Below are 16,955 nucleotides of genomic sequence, written 5' to 3'. Positions count from 1 at the left end.
AAGCTTAGATTCTAGTGCAGTGACCGGAGAGAAATACATGACAGGATGCATCGGATGGTGAGACGTGCTAGGAAAAAACAAAGCAGGTCGTGAGGGGTCAGGAGCTGAGCAGGGGAGGGTGGGAGACGGGGAACAGGCCAGGGAGGGGTCATACTAGTGCAGGATCCGACCCCGTCTTCATGTGAAATTTTGGTATTTTGCTCATCATGAGTTTTCTTCCATTAATTTTCATTTTTCGTTTTGACTCAGGACTTTCCGTTACTGAGTTCTTCGGTGCCCTCTTAAATTTTACACCCTGGTTTCTACCCCAGAAGCAGGGTCTGTGTAAATATGATCACAGTCACGCCAGGAAGGCTAAGATGGCTGGCTAAGTCTTCAGACTTTACTCTGTGGTCTTTGGAAAGGGCACTGGAGGGTCTGGAACAAACAGACGACGTGACCAAAAATACCACCTGGGGGCTCTTGGTCTGCAAGTCGTGTGGAGAATGAGCGGAAATGACCAGCGTGCCGGGACCAGTTGGGGGAAATGTACTGTGAATTATCTGGGGATGCTGGAGCAGCAGGCAGTGGAAAGGAGGGCTGGTGGCCCCATGCCCTTCGTGTGTCTTTGCCTGCCCCTAAACCAGCCCCAGAAGTCAAGCAGCTGAGCAGACACAATGGATCCCGGCCTCTTGCCTCTTGCCTCTTGCCTCTTTCTGTTTTTCATATGGTTGATCTGTGCAAAACAGGAAATTCTGCCATGACAATGGCTTTATTTGCGGCTGAGAAATGCAATTTCGAGAACTCTAAAAACCAAGCGGCGCCTTGTGTAGCAGGTCAGCCATGGTTATGGAATCTCCTCCCTTTCCAACAGGGGTCGCGACCCCCCCCCCCCCCGCCCCCGCTCTGCCAGCGAAATGAACTCAAGAGCTGCTCTGTCCCTAAGACAGGGGATGAGGTGACTTAGCCTTTCGGGAACTCCCAACTGCATGGGGCCCTGGCACCACAGAGGAGAGGGGCTGGGCTGAGGGCCAGGCAGGCCCTGTGAAGGCAGGGAGCTTTACAGGGAGAAGGAGGCAGACAGGAATGTGCCGTGGGCCCCAAGGGTCCGGGCCTCCAGACCCTTCAGCAGCACCTTCTAGTCCCTGTTCAGTGGACTTGGAATTTCCGGCTCTGATTCCTCCTGGTGGACTCACTCCCTGGTCACTGTCTAAAATGAGATTTGACATTCTTTTGCAGACTAGTCTTTTGGAATCAGAGTCCAGTTTGAAACCTGCCTGTGGCTTCCTAGCTGTGTGACCTTGTATAGGTTGCTTGGCTTCTCTGAGCCTCAGTTCCTTCATGGAGTTTACATGACAAAACCCAGCAAGAGTCAAATCCCTGCTTCTCTGCTTGGTGTCCCTAGGATGGTGGGCCAGACACTTCGCCCTTCAGAGCTTTGATGTTCTCGTCGCTGGTAGGGTGTCACTGTAGAGCTTATTGCACTTGTCCGGATCAAAGGAGATAAACCCCTAAATAAGATAAAACATGAACATGGCAAATAGTAGGAACTCAGTAAGCAGTTACCGTGATTACTGCTATGGTTGGAAGTAGTAGCTCTTATAAAGCTCTTATAATGTAACTCTGGAATAAGCTGCAGCAAACATGGGAGCAAGGTGAATTTCAGGGCCCCAGTGAGATCCTTTAGAACTCTCCTCTGGCTCCCCTTGACTGACCCAGCCAAGCGCTGACGGAGCACCTACTATGTGCCAGTCCCTGTGTTAGAACAGGGGACCCGGCAGCAAAACAGATATGCTTCCTGCTCTCGTGCAGCTTAATGTCTAGTGGGAAAATCAGAAAAGCAAATAATTTTATGAATTTAGAGTTCCCTAAAGTGATTTGAAGGAAGAATCTAGCAGTTAGGAGAAATTACAATAGAAGGTGCCAGCTTGGTCTAGGAGGCCAGGGACACTTTCAGAGGAAGTAAAAGTTGATATGAGATCTGCTGATGAGGGACGTGATGAAGCCAGCCCTGTGTTCCTCCCTGGTACTGCGGGGCTGTGACGCCTGGAGGTCTTCATACCTTGGCTCCCCTATACTCTGGGGGCCTCCTCTGCCAGGTGTTAGGTGCAGTCTGTAATACCCAGGGATCTCCCTCCCTGCTCTCCCTTCCAGGAGTCGAGCAGACGAGAGATCAGAGTAACAGGTGCGCTTTGCAGAAAGGGGAAGTTGTATGATGCCCGAGAAGGCAGAAAGGCCGCTGGAGACAAGAGCCGACAACCAGAATCCAGTCCTTCCTGGCTACCTCTGTGGACGCAGCAGACAGGGATTTGCATGTTCCCCGGGCTGATGTAAAATGAGTGAAATGAGGCCGAGGGTTGCTGGCTGCGGGCCGATGCCGTGTGGTTTCTCCTCGAGGTCTCCGTTGAGCCAGAGCAAGACATGGCCTTTGATCTCTCTTCAGCAGTTGGCAGAAACCTCAGGTTTACCGGAGGCCAGATCTACTTTTGAGGACTGATCCCTCAGCCCCACCACTATCAAGGGGCAGCCACTTCTGGAAGCTTCCTGTCAAATTCAGGCTGGGCAAGGCATCTCGAATTCCCATTTCTATCACCCTTCCATGGCCTACCCCTTCCTTAACTCTGGAATAGTGTCAGTCACCTGTCATACCATAATCACCTGGGTTTGTTTGTTTGTTTGTTTGTTTATTTGAGGGGGACTCGCGTTAGCTAAGCAATTACCAACAATAGCTTGATTATACTCCTAAATTCTTTGGACACAAGCAACTGCTTCTTCCCCCAAGCACACTCTGATGCTATCGGAACATTGTACTGGTTGCCTCCCCTAGCAGTTTTGCCGGATCTCACCCCCCTGAAGAAACCAACTGTAAATATTTGACATTCCTGTACCTCTGGTAGTCCCCACAGCCTAACCTTCTGAGGCTTTCCATTTCAGCTTTATGCCTCAAGGGAAAAAACAGAAAGAAAAGGCCAGGGTGTGTTCCAGGCCCTGAAGATCTTTACAAAGATTCTTTATAAATAATCACCGCTTGTGGGGTGGGCGTTAGTTAAGGTGTCCCTGTGGTTTAGGATACTAATAAAGCCTTTTATATGTGTTTGGTCAAATATAGACATGCAGAATTTACCATTTGCAACATGTTTAAGTGCACAGTTCTGTGGCATCGAGGACCTTCACAGTGTCGGTGCATCCATTTCCAGAACTTTGTCATCGTCCCAAACACAAGCTCTGTACCCAGTAAACAGAAGCTCCCCATTCTCCCCTCCCCCAGCCCCTGGTAACCACTCATCTGACTACGAATCCGACTCTTCTAAGTACCTCATGTAAGTAGAATCAGGTAATATTTGTCCTTTGTTGTCTGACTTTTTTTCACCTAGCGGAATGTCTTCCAGGTTCATCCATGTTGTGGTGTGTACAGACTTCCATCCTTTTCTAGAGATCCCATTCTGTGTTTATAGGACACGTGATGTTTATCCATGCATCTGCTGGTGGGCACTTGGGTTATTTCCATCTTTGGGTTAGCGTCCAATAAAGTTTAACATGGGCTCTGGCTCCTCTGTGACTTAGGACCAATGTGATATCTACCTTTTACTTTTAGTTCATCTGCTAGAAACAGGACGTCCATCAGAGCAACTTCCCACTCTGGGGCTCTGCAGGCAAAGCTGGAGCTGGAGATGGTGAAGGAGGAGCATCTGTGGTCGCTGGGGACCTTGGCAAAGTGACACGGGAGGAGGGTCTGGCTGGTCAGAGGTAGCAGCCTGGTTGGGTGGAATCAGGAACATGGGGTTCCTGATTCTATAATATAAGAGAACTTCCATTCATTCATTCGAGTAATTCATCCATTCATTCTATTGTTCTCTCACTCATTCATTCCAATATTATTTAACACAGTCATGAGCTCAGGTTCCCGGAGCTTCCAACCATCAGAGGCAGAGAAACAAGCAAAGCCTAAGGGTTTGCGGCTTTGGGAGGAGAAGTACAGCTGGGAACCCAGAGGAGGCACCTGTCCTGTACTCGGGAGCCAGCAAATGCTGTCTGGAGGAAGCTCGCACCTGTGCCAAGGCATCAGGGAAGGGAAGAATTTAGCCAGGGGAGCAGAGGATGGAAAGGGGGAACCAGGTCTGGGAGGGGCACACAAGATCCCAGAGATGAAAGGGAGGACCAGCCGTTGGCCTACATGCGTGTGACTCGTGTTTTGAGGTTGGGGGTGCGGAGACTCAGGAGAAGCAGGAGCGGAAGCCACGGATGTGAGCAGGGACCATTCGGTGAGGGAACTCAGGTGGTATTTAGGCTTGATCCTGGGGCAAAAGAGAAGTCAGGTGGCTTTGAAGCAGGAGAGGAAAGTAGATCCTGTTCTACCCTTGAGGGAGCCACCATCCCCTGAGCCCTTCTTCGGTGAACCCTCACAACAGCTGGCCTCGGTGAGGGAGGAGGTCCCGGACTCCCCATGGGGGCGGCAGGGTACTGACACCACCATCCCCTGGGCGTGGTCTGTGAAGCTGGATGGAAATGCAGAACCTTGGCCGTCTACCTTCTGGATCGGAATCTGCCTTTGAAGGGGATCTGCTCATGGTCCCTGAGCACACTGAGGTCCAAGAAGTGCTGGGGTGATTCCCAAGACTCAGTGCATATTAGAATCTCCGGGACAGTGCTTCAGCCCTACTCCTGGATCACAGTTTCTGGGGCTGCCATTCAGGCATCAGGACTTTTCAAAGTTCCCCCAAGCCCCGTGAATTCCACGTCCTCTTTTCCAGGGAGGGCAGGCTGACTCCTGCAGGAAGCACCATTGGAGGCTCTGCCACTTTAAGAACCGGAGCTGGCTGCCCGCCCAGGAGGCCTCGGGAGGCCACCCCGCCAGGGCAGGGACCAAGTGAGCACGGGCTGCAGGCTGCCACGGTCAGCGCTGGGTCTGGCCTGGGCTCCCAGACCCGTGCCCCACGAACAGCCCCAGCGGCGCGGTGGCGCGGGCGAGCCGAAGAAAGGGGACCTTTATGCCTTTTGGGGGAAGCGCACATTCTGCGAGGCGTGGAAACAAAGAGAGGAACTGTTTGTAGCCCTAGTCCCGACGACGTCCCAAACCAACAGTAAGTCAGGAGGGCACAGAACACGACACAGCCCCTCCCCCCAGGACAGCACACACATGCCCCCCGCCCCCCGGCGCCGCCACCACCCAGGGGCTGTTCCCTGAAATTCTTTCCCCACGGGGGTGGTTGGGGGGGAGCCTCTGAAGGTCAGGGCTCAGCTCCTGACAGGCAGCACCTGATGCCCTCAGGTGTGGGTGGTGTTTCTCATTCTGTCCCCTCTCCTGCTGGGGCCTAGAGGTCCAAGCCACTATGCCCTAGAAAACCAAGGTCCTGTGAAAGCAGAGAAAGTAAAACTGAAACCTGTCAGTATAACTCTCGGTCTTGGGACCTCAGGCTTGCCTGGGACACGGCAGTGAAGCTAATGGCCACAACGGGGATGGTCATGGGGGCTGTGGCCGGCATGGGGCCGTTGGCCTGAACCTAGGCAGGGCTCTTGAAGGAGGGGGAAAGGGGCGTGGAGGCAGGAGCCTGATCATCGACGGGGGGCTGAGCTCTGTGAGTCCCATTCCACGGCTTATCAGGCTTGTCTCCGTCTCCACTGGGGGCTGCAGTGACAGGCTTCGGACCTTGCGCCATGCGCCACCAAACGCTAAAGGCAAAGCCTTGTGACTTTGGAGTGTCTCTTCTCTCATGTTATCTGTGTCTCCCTGCCCCCCCTCCTTCATTGCGGACAATTGAGAGCTAACTATAATCCGCCTTGCTTCCTGAGACCGTGTGCAAAAATTATCATACGTTGGGGGCGGGTAGCAGGTTGAGATTATGTTGGCAGAAAGGAGAAGGTTGGCATTGATTGGCACGCAGAGGAGGGAAGCTGCTTTGTGTCTTCAAGATCACTGGGTATGCTCTAGAAGGAAGGGAAGGGGAGGTCTGAGAGTAGGGAGCAAAGAGAAAGCTGGCTTTACCAGGGGGTGGAGTGGAGATGAGGAAGAAGGAAGAGGAAGGTGGCCTGGGGTGAAGGGCAGGGCAGGGTCAGGAGCCGACTGTGGCTTGTCCAAAATGATGATGAAGCATCTGAAAGAGTCAGATATGACATCTGGCAGCAGGGCTAAGTCCCAGAGATCAGTTGCTGGCCTCTGAGGTGTTTTATTTATTGATTAATAGGAGCTTCCTTGGAAAATGGGAGATTTCATGTTTGACTCTCAGAGGCCTGGACACCAGACTTACACAGCAGTCCCCACTCACATGCAAACACATTGCCTGCCCTCCCCCCACCCCCACCACCGCAACTCCCCGACCTCTGTACCTGTCCAGTTCCCATGGGCATTGCAAATTGCTGCTACTCCTGGTCTTAATAATAATGATTCTTTTATATCGAGCCTTCTATTGAGTGTGTGTGCATGGGACTATGTGTGTGTGTGTGTGTGTGTGTGTGTGTGTGTGTGTGTGACTGCATGCGTGCACACCAGGCACACAGGTGTGCTCTCTTTCAATGAATTTCAGTTAATCTCTCCCCTTTTCCATTGAGGGTGACAGATGCACAAAACCAGACATACCCCTCTCCTTTGCAGATTCCACAGCCTTTCCAGGCGATCTGCCAAATTGCTAGATGACATTTGCTTTAAAAAAAATTTGAGTGCATTTTCTTTCCTTTTTTTTTCTTTTTAAGATTTTATTTATTTGACAGAGACACAGAGAGAGGGGGAACACAGCAGGGAGAGTGGGAGAGGGAGAAGCAGGCTTCCCGCGGTGCAGGGAGCCTGATGGGGGCTTGAACCCAGGACCCTGGGATCATGACCTGAGCCAAAGGAAGACGCTTAACGACCAAGCCACCCAGGCACACCATGAGTGCATTTTCTTATTTTGATTTTAAGTATTTCCCGGCCTGCATTAAGGTGCTATTTCACCTGTGCCACACTTGGTAGTTTTGAAAGCATTCCTTAAACATATGTGAGTTCATTTTCTCCTTCCAGCAGTTCTGTGAGATCGATAGTTTGGGTCCCTTTCCTGTGTTCTCTTGGAGAAAACTGACAGCACAGAAACCAAATGACTTGCCTTGGCTCTGCAATGATTTTGAAGAAAAGTTAGTAAAAGTAAGCTGTGTCCTTTACACTGCATGGAACTAAAGACATTCTGCTCCGAAAAGCATAGTGGCTAAGGGTAGGCTCTCCATCCAGATACTGGTCTGACTACTAGTTAGGCTACTCAGTAGCTAAGCATCTTCAGACAAAGAATTGTATCTCCCAGGGCCTCCTTCTGTCAAATGAGACCACAGCCCTTATCTAAGGAGCACTGGATGGATTAAATGAGATAACATATGCACGGTGTCTAGAATCGTGCCTGGTACACTATAAATTTTTAATAAATATCCCACTGGGTACTCAAGCTGTTAGTATCTGTATCTCTGGGAAACGCTCTGTAGGACTTTGGGCACAGAGTAAGTTGTAACCAAAAGACCCCAAAATACATTGGCTCCAAAAGGATAGAAGTATATTTCCCTTTCACCTACTGGCCAGGAGGTAGAAGGTCAGAGCAGAACAGGAAACAACTCTGCTCCGTAGGGTCATTCAGGAATCAAAGTTCCTTGACCTGTGTTTCTTCTCACCCCTTCAGGGCCTAGGGTATCCCCCTCTTCACCCTAGTTGTAGCTTCTCAACCATGTCCACCTTCTGTTCCTGCCTGCAGGCAAACAGCCCCCTTCTCGATGACGTCCCTCAGAAGCTATTCAGGTCCTTCTGCTCGGATCGCTCTTTGACCAGAACTGGGGCACACTTAGCTGCCGGTGAGTCTGGAAAATGTAGTCTGTAGCTGGGCTAACTAAATGTGCCCAACGAACACGTAGGAGTTCTCTTACTAAAAGGAAGAAAGGGAGGGCAGAAATTGAGAGCAGGTCACGGTCATGGGGCCATAACATCCCAGAGGTGCGCTTTGGACTTGAATCTGGAGTGGCTAGTGCCTACTCAGGCTGCCAGATTCTCAGCCTACCTGAGCTCCACTTCTTAGGGATGCCTGATTTACTCTTGGATTTCTTCTTTAGTGAAATCCAGGGCAGCTCTTGGCTCTATGTTTCAGACAAACACCTCTGGTGGTATAGCGTGGTTATCTCCTGCTGGAATGTCAGACTGACTGTCCATTGGGTTGGGCAGCCTTGTCCCCTTACCACCCAAACCTCCTAGCAAGGGTAGCATTGGCATTGGCTGTTTATTTGTTTGCTTTCTTCTGGATCATTCAACAACTTCCCCAACCTGCAATGTCAATTTCATACTCCAGAGGTTGTCTCCAGAGAGTCACTATTCCTTGTGATCTTGAGTCCGGGATAACTGATGAAGGAAAGATCCCAGCTCCTTCCATTCTCCTGGAGTCCACCCTTGCATGTGTGGAAGAGGGAACCTTCTCCCCACATCATCAAAGATTACCCACGAGCCCACAGGACTGTAATGAAGTGAACAAGCCACATGTTTGGTGGGTGGTTGGGCAGCCATGTGGTCTGGCAGTTCTGTGGTCTTAGAGGTCAACTTCCATGGTGCCTGCGTTTCTGAAAGCGCTGAGTTCAATAGCAACCTGGTTGAAGGAAAGGAAGTAAAGATCAACGTTCCATTCTTATCATTGCAAGTAACAGCTTGGATGGACCAAAAAAGGGAATACCAATAGTAATCCCTTCTCTAGGGACAGAGAAGGTAGTTTGAAGTATATTGCCTAACAGATGAAGGAGGAACTTTGCATGTGTTGAGGCCCTACCATGTGCCAAGCACCTGCTCAAGGCAGACCCAGAGCCCTGAGTAACAAAACAGGCACCCGATGGAGTCTACAGCCTAGCAGGCTTGCTCTGTGTTAACCGTCTCATTTAATCCTTGTACATTCTGCAAAGCATGTATTTTTCCTATTTTGTGGACCAAAAATGTGAGCTCAGTAAAGGAAATGGTAGGGACAGTTTTAATCCCATGTCTGCCTGACTCTAAAACTCCTGCTCTTTCCATTTTTATTCTGTCTGCCCCCAGACACTGTCTTTGTTGAAGAGGGACTCGAGCCTACACACAGATGTGACCTGGCCCCTGTGCTAAACACCTAGACCAGTGATTGCTATTAACTCAGGGTTTGGCTTCACTTGACTGTGGTGGTTGGGATTTCACTCTAATCTGCATCTTTCTCTCATCCCTCTTGCCCATTTATCCTTCTGTGTGTGTCTATCAAGCTAAATCACCCTGCTCCTTCCTGGGACTCTGACTGCTATAGGAGGAATTGTCCATCACATCATCTGGACCATTAGAGTCCTGGGCTCCCAAGGCTGCTGGGAAACCCTTCCAAGTGTCCCTAGACCCTTTCCTGTCCCTTTTGGTCCTTGGTGTCTCCTCCTGACTATTCCTTTTCCATCAAGCCCTGTTTGAACCTCCATTGCTTTGTCGGTCATTATCATATTAGAGGATCCAACCTGTCCACTGATAACACTGAACAAAACTGAGGGCCCAAGAAATTCTCAAGATCTTCCCTGGTCATTCCTGCCATACCAGGAAAGGGGTGCGCCCCTGCCAATGGATGACCTTCTCTGTGTGCCGCTGATGCCCATCTCCCTCAGAAACCCACCTCTGTGTTCTCTTGCTCATGTCATTACCCTCTTGTCTACCGATATTCTCATCAGTCTCTCCTGCCTGAACAGGACTCTGTTCTTGATCCCGTATTTCTCTCTGACTTCTCCCTTCAGTGTCCCTTTCTCTCTCTCCTCACAGTCAAGCTTCTTGAAAGAATTGTCTACACTAGCTGTCAACACTGTCCGCCTATACATTCAGACCTCCATCACCCATTGTGATCCAGTATATGTTCCCATGATCAAATGCCAAGATGGATGTCATGAAAGCCAGCCATTCTCCAGGTCCAGCTGGTGTTTTTCTTCCCGGAGGTGACTCCATCTGTCTAGAACATTGGTACTATTGCACACGCCCACATTTTGAGCCTCTCTCTCGAGGTGCCTCTGCTCTCTAGGTTTCCACTTTACTTTGCTGGACACTGTTTTCCATCTCCTTATGGTCTCTTTATGGAGGCCTCCTGTTCCACTCATTCCCTGAATGTCCCCTGCACCTCGGTTTCTGACTCACTCCTCTTCTTGCCTTCTCCCTTGGTGTCCTCCCTGCTCTCCGTCCTGCCATTGGGTCCTCAATGTCCAGTTTTTCATGGACTGCTGCTGTGGCTGTCCCCAGGCTCCTCCCACTTCACATTCTAAAGCCAGACTCCTCATCAGACTCTTCCAAGACTTACCCACCTTCTTATGTCCCTAATTTTCAGGAATGGTATCATTACGCCAGCTGCCTGTGCCAGAACAAGGAAATCTAGTCATTATCTTGGAATCCCACTTCTCATTGCATCTTTTGCTTTCAATCTGGTAACAATTCCAGTGAATCCAGCTCTTCCAACTCCTGTAATTCTCATACCATTCTCCTCCATTCTCATACCATTGGGGAAAGACTTTAGTGCTTCTCACCCAGATATGGCAAAGAAAAGGACTCTTGAGGGACTACCTCTAGTCCTGTCCTCTGTTGGAGTCCTGCCATAGTCATCCCTCTAATGCCTTTGGCTCAGGGCATCCTCCTGCTCCTCAGGGCTCCCAGAGACCTCCGATCAAGCTTACGTGCCTTCGGTTAATCACCTGACCCTTCCAAGTAATTTCTTGCCTACCTTTCTGTCCCCACTCCATCTTGACGACAAGTGTGCCCACCACTCGAGGGGCTGTAGGTTCATGCCTCAGGACATGCCTTCACCAGCAGGGCCTTCTTCTACCTTCCTCCTGGGGCTAACTTCCAGTTGTCTGTCAAAGCTCAGCTCAGGCAGCATCTCGCAGACCACGACTGCTGGTTCTGCTCTCACGATCTCACTCACCAGTCTCCCCATCAGCAGCTCCGGGGCGGAAGAACGTTGCCAGCAGATAGAAGGTGCTCTACAGATGGTGAAGGAATGGACTATTTTTTCAGAAACTTCTAACTCTCACTCAGGAAGCCTGAGGCATCAGGTTAAGGTCCTTTGTAAAAAAAAAAAAAAAAAAAAAAAAAATTCTTCAGGGTTTATCCAATTTTTTTAATAGAAGCGCACTTTGGCCTTGACAATCAGACTTGTAGAAGCTGCACAGCCAGTAAGCTGAGGACAGAGCTAATCTGCCCTCCAGGAGCTAAGCAAAAGAAAGCAACACCACCATCCCTCCTCTGGGTTGTAAGAATACATGGGATTTTTGCATTTGCCCAGGGGTTCTTTATTCTCTGGGGTTTCTGAATTCCTTCAGTTATGGCATTTGGCCTGGGGGGTTGACGGTTCAGCAGGATTTAAGACTTCAGGTAGGAAACAGGTCTCAGCTGGTGAATTTGTGGTGGATTGGACTTTCTGTGAGCAGTGACTTTCCTCAGCAAGGAGCACAGAAGGCTAGAGAAAGCACTGGTGGAAGGCGATGCTGCCCGGGCCAGGGAACGCCTTGTGCTCCAGATCCGTTGTTGGCATCTCGCTCACATTCTGTGGTTCAGTAGAAGCAAATCTTCATGTTTTACAGAAACTTTCATTGTTCGTGATGATGCGATTTTACCTCCATGCTTGAACTTTACTTGCTGCCAAATCTGTTCTTTGGAATGACTGGGATTCTGTCTGTGGTAATCACCTCAGCGTTTCAGATAAGGCACTGGCTGGCTGTCCAGCTGGGTGGACTGGACCTGGTCCAGTGGCCCAGACCATGAGCGCCAGAGATGCCAGGAGCCTCAACCCTGTCACCTGAGGAGACCTCTACTTATGCTGCTCCCCCAAGTCTGGGCTCCCCGTGGCTGAGGAGATCAGTTGGGCTTAGCTACCTCTCTGAATGTGCAGATCAGGACCCGGGGTTTGCAAGTGACAGTCCCAACTTACGACTTACGTAAGAAAGATGAATTTACTGGCCGAAAAGTCCCAGAGGGAAATCTGTATTTAGCTATGCTTGTTTGTAGGGTCAGGGATAGCCTCTCCCTTCCTACCCCTTGGCCCTGCTTCCTTCTCAGCTGGCTCTCTTCTCAGGGCAGCTCCTTCTATGGAGGGAGAGAAATTGTCCTTGTATCTGGCGATCTAAGGGCAAGAAACTCTTCTTTCCCAACAGCTATACAAATACAAAAGGTAACTCCGATGGCCTGCTCTGGGTTGTGTGACTGTCTGAGTCTGTTTGGGGTGCTAAAACAAAAATACCGCAAACAAGGGGTTTAAACAACACACATTTATTTCTCATGGTTCTGGAGTCTGGGACATTCAAGACCGAGATGTTGGCAGATTTGATGTCTGGATAGAGCCTGCTTCCTGGCTGGCAGATGGCCATCTTCTCATGAAGACCTCACAAGGCAGAGGGGAAAGGGAGCTCTGTGGGGTCTCCTCTACAAAAGCACTAATCCCATTCACGAGGGCTCTACCTTCATCACGTCATTACCTCCCAGAGGCCCATCTCCTGGGGTTTAGGATTCTCATATACGAATTTTGGGGACAGATGAATAGTCCATTGGAGTGACCATCCCCAAACCAACCAAGGTGATCTTGGGGACGGGGCATTTTGACAGGTCCCCTGGGTCTGAGGGAGTGACTGACAGCCCCGCTGGGGGAGGGACAGTCAAATGTCTGGGCGTGAATGAGTTTCTCGGGGGTGCCACAATAAATTTCCACAATTTGGTGGCTAAAAACAACAAAAATATATTATTTCGCCGTTCTGGAGGGCAGAAGTCTGATGGCAAGTTGTTGGCGGAGCCACATTCCCTGCAAAGACCCAAGGGGATTACCCTTCCCGGCCTCCTCCAGCTTCTCTGGCCCCCGGCAGTCTTCAGTCTTGGCTTACTGCCCTAACCTCCCAGTCTCCGCCTCTACTGGGCTGTGGCTGCTCATTCTGGGTTTCTCTCGTTCTGTGTCTCATCCTCCTGTAAAGACACGCATCACTGAATTCAAGATCCACTGGATTAATCTATAACGATCTCTTCTGGAGATCCCTCCCTTAATTACATCGGCAAAGACCCTTTTCCCAAATAAATTCATATTCAGAGGTGCTGGGAGTTAGGACTTAGACATACTTTTGTGGGGGGGGAGAACATAAGTAAACTAATTACAGGGCAGAAAGAAACTAATAGATAACCACTGCACTGTACCCCTTGACTGCCTAGCATACCATTTCAGAAATGCGCCACCCAGCCTGGTACGGGCTGCCCACATTGTGGCAGAGCTGGCGGCTGCACATTCGTCTTGGTCGGGTCTGGATGTTACTGTTAAGAATCTGTCAGCTGACAGCTAGCGATTAAGTTCAACACCCCGGCATCCTTTAATGGTGGCAGAAACAAAATAAGACCCTGGGAAGAAAAGCCACTTGGCATTGAACAAAGGGACTGGGGGGAAACAGCCTGTTGTGATCACTCCACCAACAGGCTGCAGAAGATGGCTGGCAAGAAGCCAGATCCTACCTACTGGAAGACAGGAGTTCCTCCACCATCCAAGGGTGCCTGGGGCTCTGCTCTCTGGAAGACTTTCCCTGGCTCACTGCTTTCCGTGAGTGGCATCAGAGAGGATGTGTCTTCTGGAGACTGTATCCTCCAGCAGGCCCTTTACGAGGCTCTCAGCCCAGAGGTCCAGGCTGGGCCCCAGCGGTTGAGCAATCTCATGCTGTGGTTTGCTAGAGGGGGTGTCTCTGGCAGTATGAGTCTCTAAACTCGAGACAGTTGCTGAGCAGTAAGTTTTCTTTTCTTTCTTTCTTTCTTTTTTTTTTTTTTTAAGATTTTATTTATTTATTTGACAGAAAGAGATCACAAGTAGGCAGAGAGGCAGGCAGAGAGAGAGGAGGAAGCAGGCTCCCTGCAGAGCAGAGAACCCGATGTGGGGCTCGATCCCAGGACCCTGGGATCATGACCTGAACCGAAGGCAGAGGCTTTAACCCACTGAGCTACCCAGGTGCCCCAGCAGTAAGTTTTCTGATAAGTCTGTGAGCTGGCAACCGGCACTGGAGCCCAGTCAAGTCAGGCTCTGGAATCTGGATCCTGTCCTCACCCCTGTCTGTCTGCTAACATCATCTCTGGGCTCTGCTCTTCCCTAGCTCTCATTTAGGTTTACAGCTGTTTGGCCTCTGCCCTGGACACACTGGGTAGCGGGGCAGGGGAGGCTTTGGAGGGGGGCAGGGCTAATCAGCCTGCTTGCCCTCAGGCTCTTTCCCAATGGAATCAGTCCACACTGTGGGGAATAGTCACTTTGGCTAGACTGGGAGGGCCCAGCAAGAGCTGCTGGGAAGAAGCCCTCTCCAGCCTTCCTCTCTTATCTCCCACTGTGTTTTCCTTCTTCCAGACTGTGCAGGCACCAACCTTAGCCCCATGCAGGGATCTGACTTTTGCAATACCAGAAGACGGTGTTCTGGTTCCCAGCTCAGTTGAATTACTGGCCACAGGCACAAGGAGGATCTTGTGGCTCTGTTTTCCCATTTCCCTGCTTTCAGAAAGGTGAGCTGAGATTCAAGTGTATCTTTTTGTTAAGAGTACCTTTCTAAAGGCAGAAGAAGGGCACCTGGGTGGCTTAGTCAGTTGAGCGTCTGCCTTTGGCTCAGGTCATAACCCCAGGGTCCTGGGATTGAGTCCCACATCGGACTCCCTGCTCAGTGGGGAGTCTGTATCTCTGCCCTTCCCCTGACTTATGTGTGCTCTCTCTCTCTTAAATAAAGAAATAAATAAAATATTTTTAAAAGACTGAAGATGTAGCCATCGCACACCCATTACCTGGCTTTTTTTTTTTTTTTTTTTAAAAAAACAAGGTCTTTGAATTTCCAAACTCACTGAGTGTTGTAGTCTGAATCCCCAGACTCAACAGGAGAGGGTTTAGCAGCTTTGCTCCACATATCAGACACTGCTCACTTCCTCGTCAGGGAGGGGGAGCTCCACACTGCTCCGCTCCCTACCCCAATACGGCCCATGCCACATATTAGGGCTTGTCACTTGCAAACCCCTGCTCCTGATACAAAATTCTGTGCTACACAGCACGTTTTTTATCACAGCTGGATCCACAACTGTCTCCATGATGGGAATCAGGAATAGCTGGATCAAGGCACTCAAATGACAGGATGAGGACTTTGTCTGTCTCTTACCCTCTCTCTGCCCCTCTGTGACTCTCCAGTCCTCATTTCTGCTTTTCTCTCTGCTGGCTTCATTTTCAGGCTGATTTCATGGAGCTCTAGGCTCACCATGCATTACATATAGCAATGTTACCTCTTTCTTGATTTTCCAACAGAGAGACATGGACAGCTCTGACTGGGCTGGCTTGGGACCTCTGTTCATCCCTATATTAATCACAGAAGCCAGACGAGAGGAGGTACCCTAATTAACTGTCCTGAGTTGCGTGCCCACCAGACAGCCCCTCTGGGTTGCAGGGAAAGGCAGTTTCAGAAAGGGAAAAATGGGGGCACCTGGGTGGCTCAGTGGGTTAAGCCGCTGCCTTCGGCTCAGGTCATGATCTCAGGGTCCCTGGATCGAGTCCCGCATCGGGCTCTCTGCTCAGCGGAGAGCCTGCTTCCTCCTCTCTCTCTCTCTCTGCCTGCCTCTCTGCCTACTTGTGATTTCTCTCTGTCAAATAAATAAATAAAATCTTTAAAAAAAAAAAAAAAGAAAGGGAAAAATGCTTGAGAGGCCAAAATAGATGTTCAGAAATTAAGCCTTCTCGGTCTACATTTTCCTGTTGGTCCAGAGTATGACAGCCTGCCCTGCCTTTGCCTGCCCTTCAGAGGATTTGACTTTTCTCCTGCATCCTTAATCATCACGGAGAGGCTCTTTATCTTTTATGTTATTTTTTAAAATTGTGAAATGTATCATGCATACTTATAAGCCATATGTTCATCTTAAAGAATAGCAAAACAAACACCTGCATCCCCACCTCCCAAATTAAGAAATAGAACAGTGTGAGTTTCTTAGAAGCCTCAGAATGTCCCTCCCCAGTCAATATTCCTCTCTCTATCAGGGAGCACCTACACAGAATTCGTCTGCCATGCTTTCCTTTATAGTTTCACTCCCCCCACACACACACATACACACACACGCACACACACATGCATGCACACACTTAAATCTCTAGCAGTATATTATTTGGTCTTGCAGAGCGTGGATGCCTACTTTAATGCTATATTATAGAATACAATACATATTCTTCTGTAACTTCTTTCATCCAACATTACATTTTAGAGATTCCTTACTGTTGATGCAAGACACTGTAGTACTTTTTTTTTAAATATTTTATTTATTTATTTGATACAGAGAGAGAGAGAACAGGAACACAAGCAGGGGGAGTGGAAGAGGGAGCATCAGGTTTCCCACGGAGCAGGGAACCTGACATGGGGCTCGATCCCAGGACCCTGAGATCACAACCTGAGCCCAAGGCAGATGCTTAATGACTGAGCCACCCAGGCGCCCCACTGTAGTTCATTTTTACTGCTACATACTAGTCCGCTGTGGGAGTATCCCATACTGCGTGGAGCTCTTCTGTTCTTTCGAGTGCATACCCATGCGTGGAATGGCCAATCTGAAGGGCACTTGCACCTTCAAGTCTCCTGGATGATGCTAATCCCCACCCCCCACCAGCTCCCCAAGAGATTGTAATAATCTACACTTCCAATGGTGGTCAGTGGTAGTGTTTTGGTTGATCTCATTCTTGTCAACTCTAATTTTTGTCAGTTGCATGGGCGTGGTCTATGGCTCCTTATGGTTGTAATTTTTATGTATCATCTGCTTTTCCTCTGCTGTGAAATGCCCTGTTTATGTCTTTTGCCTATTTTTGAATGGACTGTTGATATTTTTTAAATTGATTCCTAAGAGCTCTTTAAGGGTTTACAGGATTATAATCTGGTATCAGTTCTGTACGTTCAGGTATCTACCTGCAGCTTGGAATTGCCTTTGCATTTTATTTATGGTGACTTGAACAGAAGCTGTTCATTTTCATGTGAGATTTTTTCTTATCCAAGATACC

At 49.6% G+C, this 16,955-nt stretch overlaps 1 protein-coding gene across 2 annotated transcripts in view; it reads left to right on the top strand.

The window, feature by feature from the left end:
• The first annotated feature begins 4,836 nt into the window (after window positions 1-4,836).
• Window positions 4,837-16,955, top strand: part of DGLUCY (D-glutamate cyclase) — a 75,509-nt gene continuing 63,390 nt past the window's right edge. The window contains exons 1-2 of one of the 2 annotated variants that reach the window (XM_059373520.1): window positions 4,837-5,060; window positions 7,683-7,779. The gene's annotated coding sequence lies outside the window, so the exon portion shown is untranslated. The remainder of the gene's footprint in view (window positions 5,061-7,682; window positions 7,780-16,955) is intronic. The other variant, XM_059373521.1, reaches the window with a different exon arrangement.

This window comes from Mustela nigripes, chromosome 13 (genome assembly GCF_022355385.1).
Source record: "Mustela nigripes isolate SB6536 chromosome 13, MUSNIG.SB6536, whole genome shotgun sequence".
Taxonomy (NCBI): domain Eukaryota; kingdom Metazoa; phylum Chordata; class Mammalia; order Carnivora; family Mustelidae; genus Mustela; species Mustela nigripes.
This window is presented reverse-complemented; position numbering and strand designations above follow the sequence as displayed.